The sequence below is a fragment of the Cynocephalus volans genome, chromosome 1 (assembly GCF_027409185.1).
Source record: "Cynocephalus volans isolate mCynVol1 chromosome 1, mCynVol1.pri, whole genome shotgun sequence".
Taxonomy (NCBI): domain Eukaryota; kingdom Metazoa; phylum Chordata; class Mammalia; order Dermoptera; family Cynocephalidae; genus Cynocephalus; species Cynocephalus volans.
The window spans coordinates 70953141-70961490 of NC_084460.1; positions in this window are offsets into that span (position 1 = coordinate 70953141).

Genomic DNA, 8350 nt, shown 5'->3' on the forward strand with positions numbered 1-8350 from the left:
TCATAACATCTGGTCTAGCAATATGATTCCACTTTAACTCTAACACTCTACTAGTCCTAGGCCTACTAACCAACCTGTTAACCATATATCAATGATGACGAGACATGGTAGAAGAAAGCAACTTTCAAGGCCACCATACGACCATTGTTCAAATGGGCCTGCAGTACAAAATAGTCCTGTTTATTGAATCTGAAATCTTCTTCACCAGATTCTTCTGAGCCTTTTACCACTCAAGCCTAGCCCCAACTCCCGAACTAGGAAGATGCTGACCACCAGCAGGCATCAACCTCTTCAACCCTATTGAAGTCCCACTACTCAACACATCAGTCCTATTAGCCTCCGGGGTATCCTTTACCTGAGCTCACCACAGCCTCATAGAAGGAAACCGTAAACATATACTCCAAGCCCTCTTCATCACAAGCTCTCTAGGCATTTAGTTTACACTCCTCTAGGAACGTAGGAAGAGGATGGGGGTGGCTCTACAGGGGTAGCATAAAGGAGATTGTAGTAAGGGAACAGTTATGTATTTTGATTGCAGTGATGGTTACACAAATCAATACATACAATAAAATTGCTTCAAACTACATGCACACAGAGGAACACACACACGAGCTCATGTGAAATTGGTGAAATATAATATTTATAATACTTGCGGATATACAATATTTGCATGTTCTATAATTGTCAATTTCCTGTATTTTATATTGTACTATAGTAATGTAAGATGTTACTGTTGGGGGAAGCAGGATGAAGGTTATACAGGGCCTCCTTGTACATTTTTTGAAACTTATAGCAAATCTGTTATTTCAAAATAAAACGTTTTTTAAAAACTTATCAAAACTGACACAAGAAAAATAGGAAATATGATTATTTCATATCTATTAAACAAACTTAATCAAGAATTAAAACTCAGGCTCAGGTGAGTTCACCAGCAAATTTTATCAGACATTTAATAATAATAAATAAATCTATATCTTATATAAATTTTTCAGAGAATAGAAAAATTGGGAATATTGTCCAACTCATTATATAAAAACATTTTAATCTTGCTACCCCAAACCTGGCAATTTCACAGCATTACAAAGATATTACAGACAGAAAAATTACAATTCTGTCTCACTGAAGAGTATAGCTAATCCTAAACAAGGTATTTGCATGTTGAATCCAGCAATGCATAAAGGCAAAATTTGTCAAGACCAAATTGGGTTTATTTTCAGAGAGAACGATACAACAATCACAACAATATGTTGAACTTTAAAAAGTAGAGAACAGAACTAGGGTTACCAGAGGTAGGAAAGGGGGAGGTGGGGTAAGGGAGGAAGTGGTAAAGGGCCACGAAGAATGATTACATTGTATATTGTTGAATATACTAATTATCCTGATTTACACATCACATATTGCACACAAGTATTGATATTCAACTCAGTACCCCATAGATATGTACAATCAACTATGTTACAATAACACAAAAAAAATTTTTTTAACTTAATAGATTGAATCAACATTTGAAAATCAATCACTTAATTCACTAACATAATAAAAGAAAAACTAATACAGAGCTTAATATATGCAAACAAATGATAAAATTAAATACCCATTTATGAGTTTTGAATAACAACAACTCATAAAACTAGGTGAGAGACTGAACCACAAGTGGACAATGGACAGGCCATACACAAAACCCACAATAACAATCCAGGAAGCCAAACAGTAACCTCAGTAACAATTGGGCCAAAATGGCTAGGACTTGGTTAATAACTGACAGCTTCCCCAATATCTGTCCCTACATATAACTTAGGAACAACCAAAGAAAGTCAAATATGTACCCCTAACCAATTACATAGGATGTCCTGTTTCTAGTCCCAGTCTATAGCTTCCCCGTGCCAACTGCCTCCAATCAGGCACTCCTAAAGCTGCCCCTCTGTTCCAGTATAAAGCTTTCCCATTCTTGTGCCTTCCTGTGAGTCTCTGCCAAAACTCAAGTGATGGTGGCTGACTCCCTCGCTATATAGCAAGCTCTAAATAAATAGTCTTTGCTTTTCTCACTTGGTTGGTCTTTCTTTATTTCCACAGGAATAGAAGAAATTTTTCTTGTTTGATAAAGGACTTCTACAAAAAACTTATGACAAACTTCATACTCAGTAGTGAAATAATGAAAGCTTTCCCTCTGGGCTTCTAAAAGAGAAAAGTTACCTCCTACCACCATTCAATTCAACATTGTGTTGGAAGTTCTAGCCAGCACCATAAAGCAAGAAAAAGAAATAAAAATATAATAAAATCAGAAAGGAATAAATAAAATTGTCATTTTTGCAGGCAATATGATTGTGTAAGAAATAAATCACAATAAATCTATATATAAATTATTAAAAATTAGTGACAAGATTAACAAAGTTGCTAGATACAAGGTTAATATGCCAAAATCAATTCCATTTTTATGCATTAGCAGCAAAAATTTGGAAAATACAATTTTTAAAAGACACTTTTTATAATAGCTTAAAAATATCAAACATCTAGGAAGAAATACACTCAACAATCCAGAAGACTACTACACAGGAAACTTTAAGACATTATTGAGAGAGTTTTTAAAACAAAAATAGATATTCTTGAAAAATAAAACAATATGATAAAGATGAAAGTTCTACCCAAATTATCTAATATATTTAATGTTATTTCAATCAAAATCCCAATAGATTTTTCTATGGAAATTGACAAGCTGATTCTAAGTTTTATATAGAAAAGAACAAGACCAAGATTAAGCAAGACACTCTTGAAAAATACATCAGGGTGGTTCTACCATATATAACGATCTGATATAAAGCTATAGGAACTGAGGTAGTGTGGTCTGCCACAGGTGCAGGAAGATGAACAAAGGGAGTAGAACACAGATTTCAGAAACAAACCCATCCATACATCAGGACGTGAGGTAGAAGAGAGTGTTATCATAGAGCAGGAGGGAGAAAGATCTTTCAATAAATAGTTCTCAGTCAAATGTATATCTAAGTAGAAAAACAAAACTTCATCTCTACCTCACACCATTCAAAAAAATTACTTTATGTAAGTGTCTTAGTCTGTTTTCTGTTGCCCTAACAGTATACCTGAAACTGGGTAATTTATCTTTAAAAAAACCACAAAATTTGTTTATTAAAGTTTTGGAGGCTGGGAAGTCCCAGATTGAGAGACCACAGCTGGTGAGGGCCTTCTTGCTGGTGGGACTCTGCAGATTCCCACAGTGGTGCAGGGCATTGCATGGCAAGAAGACTGGGAGCACTAGCTCAGGTCTCCCTTATTCTAATAAAGTCACCCACCAGTTCATTCCCATGATAACCCATTAATCCATTACCCTACTAATTCATTAATCCATAAATAAATTAATACATTCATGAGGGTAGAGCCACATTGGGGATTAAGTTTTAACATGAGTTTTAGAGGGGATATTCAAACCATAGCAGTGGGTTGTAAATCTAAATGTGAAATGCAAAACAATAAAGATTCTAGAATATAACAGAGATTACCATCTGCCTGATCTTGTGGTAGAGAAAGATTAAACAAGACACAAAAGCACAAAATAGAAAATTTCTAAATTAGACCCCGTTAAAATTAAGATTTCTGTTCATGAAATTTTTAAAAACTATTATAAAAATGAAAAGGCAACCATAGAGTGAAGAAAACTGTTTGCAACACATTTAATTAACAGTAGAATAGTATCCAGAATATATTAGGAACTCCTAAAAATCAAGAGGAAAAAGACAGATACCCAACAAAAATGGGCAAGAGAATTAATAAACAGGCACCTCACAACTGAGAATAATACAAAGGGCTGTAAATATATGAAAAAGTGTTCAACTTCATTAGTAATCAGTGAAATGAAAACAAGAGACACAAAAAGGTCCCATTATACACTCATGAGAATGACTAAATGAAAAGATAATAGCATGTGCTGACAGGTATGTGGGACATTGGGAACTCTCATGCACTATCGATGGTCAGTTTGCACAACCACTCTGAACACGCACATACTCAACAGAAATACTTACTCGGGTGCACTAGGGACAGCAGCACTAGTCCTAATAGTCCCAAGTTAGAAACAACCCAAATCACCAACAGTAGAATAAAAGCATAAATTATATACACAATGAAACTGCATTAATTACAGCTCCATATGACATGATAAATCTCACAAATATGTTTTTAAGAGAAAAAAAAGATAGATTCAAGAATAAATACTGTATGACTCAATTTATATAAAATTCAAAAATAGGTGAAGAAACCAGAACAGTAGCTACCTTTGAGGAGGAGGAAAGGGTGCTGATGGAGAGGTGGCAAAGAAGGGGTAATTTAAAAGCACCTGAGGGGCTTGCCGTCTCTACTTCTTGACTGCTGTGGTTATTCTCTGAGCATGTTCTCTATGATAATTTATTAAGCTGTACATTTCATATTGTGCATTTTCTGTACAGGCATTATGTGTCAAATAAAATAGCTTTGTAAAAAGGACACCTACTCCATGCCCTTTTTCCTTCTTCATTTCCCTGCATCCTGCTGCCTCAAATGTTATAGGGAACAGCTGTGCCCTGGTTACCCCACGGGACACTGACCACAAGTTCTGGGCATAACATACTTTGGCTAGAAAAAGCCAACATCCGTGAGGCCAACAGACTCTCCCAGACTGTCTGCCTCTGGATTTTTATGTGAGAGAGAAATAAACCTTTACTTAGTATAAGACTCTGCAGTTTTGATCAATGGAATACAAATCCTAACCTGGTGCAGAGAGCCAGGCCACAAATCTAACATTTCCACTTTCACACTCTTTCCACAACCTCACACTGAGTCTTACACAACCATGGATGAACCATGCTGGAAATTTTATGTCAAAAAAAAGAAGCAATCAAATACATCTATGTAAAAATGATTACTGGGGCACTGCCAGAAAACTTTAATTGGAAAATTTCTGCTTTGTTACACCTTAGAAATCAAAGTGTTTTACGGTATTGATTTTTCTTTTTCAGCCACAGCAGCTGTTGCTTCATAAAAGTGGAATGTAACCTTTTCCTCTTCCCCTGTGATTTACTCACTCTTGTGTGTTAATACTTGGCAAATGATTTTTCCTGAATATGCAGATATTGTTAAGCACTTTGCTCGGTTTTTCCCATGACAACTGCAGGGTACACTTAATGTCATCTGGAATATTTTACATGAAAATGAAGAGAGGCAACAGAAGGAAATGTCATCTAAAGATGTGATTCACTAGCTTAAAAAGACATTTCCTTAGCAAGGGGTCATTCAAAATGTTTTACAGAGAGATATTTATGGCCGTATAATCAAACATTATAAAACAGAAATTCAGTGCAAGAGCCATCCACTGGGACAAGCAGCCCAAAGACAAGAATTTAACTGGTTATATCACAGCTCAGGCAAACTTCATGTAAAAATTCACAACTGTATTAGTCCATTTTTGTTGCCTATAACAAAATACTTGGAACTGGGTAATTTATAAAGAAAATGGAATTTATTGCTTACAGTTTCTGAGGCTAGGAAGTCCAAAGTCCATCTGGTGGTGGTGACAGTGACCCAGGGGTCTCACACTGCAAGATGGTGGAAGCAGAGAGAGCAGAGAGAAAGAGACAGACTCTACTCTTCTTTTAAAGCCCTCAGAACCACGCCCCTGGCCACCATTTTTAATCCATTCACCACTGCACAGTCCTACAACCCAATCACCTCTTCAGGGCTCCACTTTTCAATTACCATTATAGAATTTCCCGCCCTCTTAACAGTCACAGTGGGGGCTAAGTTTCTAATATGTAAAACTTGGGGGACACAATTCAAGCTTCAATGAGTTTTGGGGGTACATAATTCAATTCACTACAACAACAAATCATTTTCTAACATTCAGTTTTCTAATTTTCAGGTAACTTTTGAGTTTCTTGGTAGCAATTCTTGGTAGATAGACTCTAACCCAAATTTTTGAGGTTTGTTTCATGTCCTCCTTTAATATCTGAGATTTTGAGGGCAAGGGTCTCTCTCCTTCACCTACTTTGGCCTTGTCTACATTTACCCCCATAAGGAAGAAGACCACTTGGTGTAACTGTATGTCTCAGGTACAATGAGAGGGTGTTATAAACTGAATATTTGTGTGCTGACAAAATTCAAACGTTGAAGCCTAAACTCCAATGTGATCATTTTTGGAGATGGGGCCTTTGGGAGGTAATTAGGTTTAATGAGGTCTGAATGAAGAGCCCTGTTATGGAATTTTCTCCTTATAAGAAGAAGAGAAACCAGAGTTCAAACAGTCTGTCACCATGTAAGGATACAGTGAGAAGGCAGCTGTCTACAAGCCAGGAAGTGAGTTCTTTCCAAGAACCAAACCTGCTTGTGCCTTGATCTCGTACTTCAGAACTGTAAGAAAATAAATATTTGTTGTTAAGCCTCCCAGTCTGTGGTATTTTGTTATAGCAACCTGAGCTGACTAAGACACAGGGGATTAATACAAACTTGAGAGGGGTTAAAGATCTAATGAATGTGAAGATTCAAGGAAAACAGAATTCTGTATCCATGGCCACAAGGGGCAAGAAGAAGCCAGTACCCTGGAGAGAAAAGAGGAGCTGGAGAATGAGGGAAGGAGGAAACAGAAAGTAAGAGGTCGGGGACTTCTGTGTGCCCATCTGAGACAGATACTGCACAGACTAGTAGATGACCCAGTGTGTTCTACAGCATCTTTTGACCACTGTGTTCATGCTCACTCCATGTGAGGTTAGGAAGCATCTATAAGAGTTCAGTGGTTGAGTCAGCTTTGTCTTCAGAGTAGGGTCCCAGCAGGGGAAGAATTGAGAAAGGGAGAATTAATAAGCTTTTATACCTCACCAGGAGAACATAACCTCTAATATGTTTGAAATTGAGTACTTCATCTCTCTAGGAGGTGAGACTGGAAAGAAATTGTAATAGAAGGAGAAAAGGGGACAGATGCTCCCTGTTACCTCCATCAAGAACTCACCACCCCTCAACCCCTATGAGATTGCCATGATTGATTTATCCCTCTCTCTTCTACTTCAGCCTCACCTTCCTCCCCCACCTTCGTTCAACTCCTGGCATCACACCTGACTAGCTGCTTTAGGTTAGACAAATTACTTTGCTACTCTAAACCTCAGTTTCTCCATCTATAAAGCAGGCATATTAATACTATCTCCAAAGATGGCTGTGACAATTAAGATGAGACATTATAGAAAGTCTCATAGTGCCTGATACATATGGGGTGCTCAGTAAATGCTACTTCCCCTTTCATGTTACAAAGACAGAATGTGTAATATGGACAAAAACTACTGAGTACTTGCTAAAACTACTGGATTTTTTCTATTGTTGAGTTAACCTAAAACAGGAAACTTCTCACTTGGGTAACTTAGTAAACTCTTCTTAAATCTCAGTTCCACATTTGTAAAATTGTGATAAAATTGCTTCCTCGTTGGGGGGATTTGTGAAAATAAATGATGGGATAATGTCTCTAGAGTGCTTAACATATGTATTAGCCAATTTCTGTTGCTTATATCAAAATACTTGGAACTGGATAATTTATAAGAAAACAAAATTTATTGCTTACAGTTTCTGAGGCTTGGAAGTTCAAAGTCCAAGGAACACATCTGGTGGTGGCAACAGTGACCCAGGGGTCTCACATTGCAAGATGGTAGAAGCAGAGAGAGCAGAGAGAGACAGTTCCTCCTGCCACTGTCCTTTTGAAGCCATCAGAACCACACCCATGACCACCGTTTTTAATCTATTCACTACTGCACAGTCCTACAATCCAATCACCTCTTCAAGGCCCCACCTTTCAATTACCATAATAGGATTTCCCACCCTCAACAGTTATGATGAGGATTAAGCCTCAATGAGGTTGGGGGAGTATCCAGTCCACAGCAATATCGTATTTAAAACATGGCACTTTTCAATAAATGGGAGCACATAATCATTAATTATTAATCATGAAAGAGAGTGCATAAACTACTTTTTCTGGCTAAGCTTGGATTCAAATTCTGAAGAGCAGACAACACCTCTTCATACCACCACTAATGTATGTTTACACAGGTTGATATGTATTGTAACTTTTTATTTGTATCTAGGCGAGAAGAACACTACATAGCCTTTTATATTCAACAAATCCAACATTTTTAAAGGGAGGTATAAATTAAAAAGCAGTACATTTAATTTATTAGTTAGCCCTAATTGATCAGTGTTGAGAAAATGGAGCATAGAATATACATGCTTCAAGCAGTAACATCCTAAACTTAAGATGAAGAGCAAAGGGCAGAAAGGAAATTACAGATGCCATAAACCCCTATTTAATAATTTAGTTTGGCACCAGGCTTAC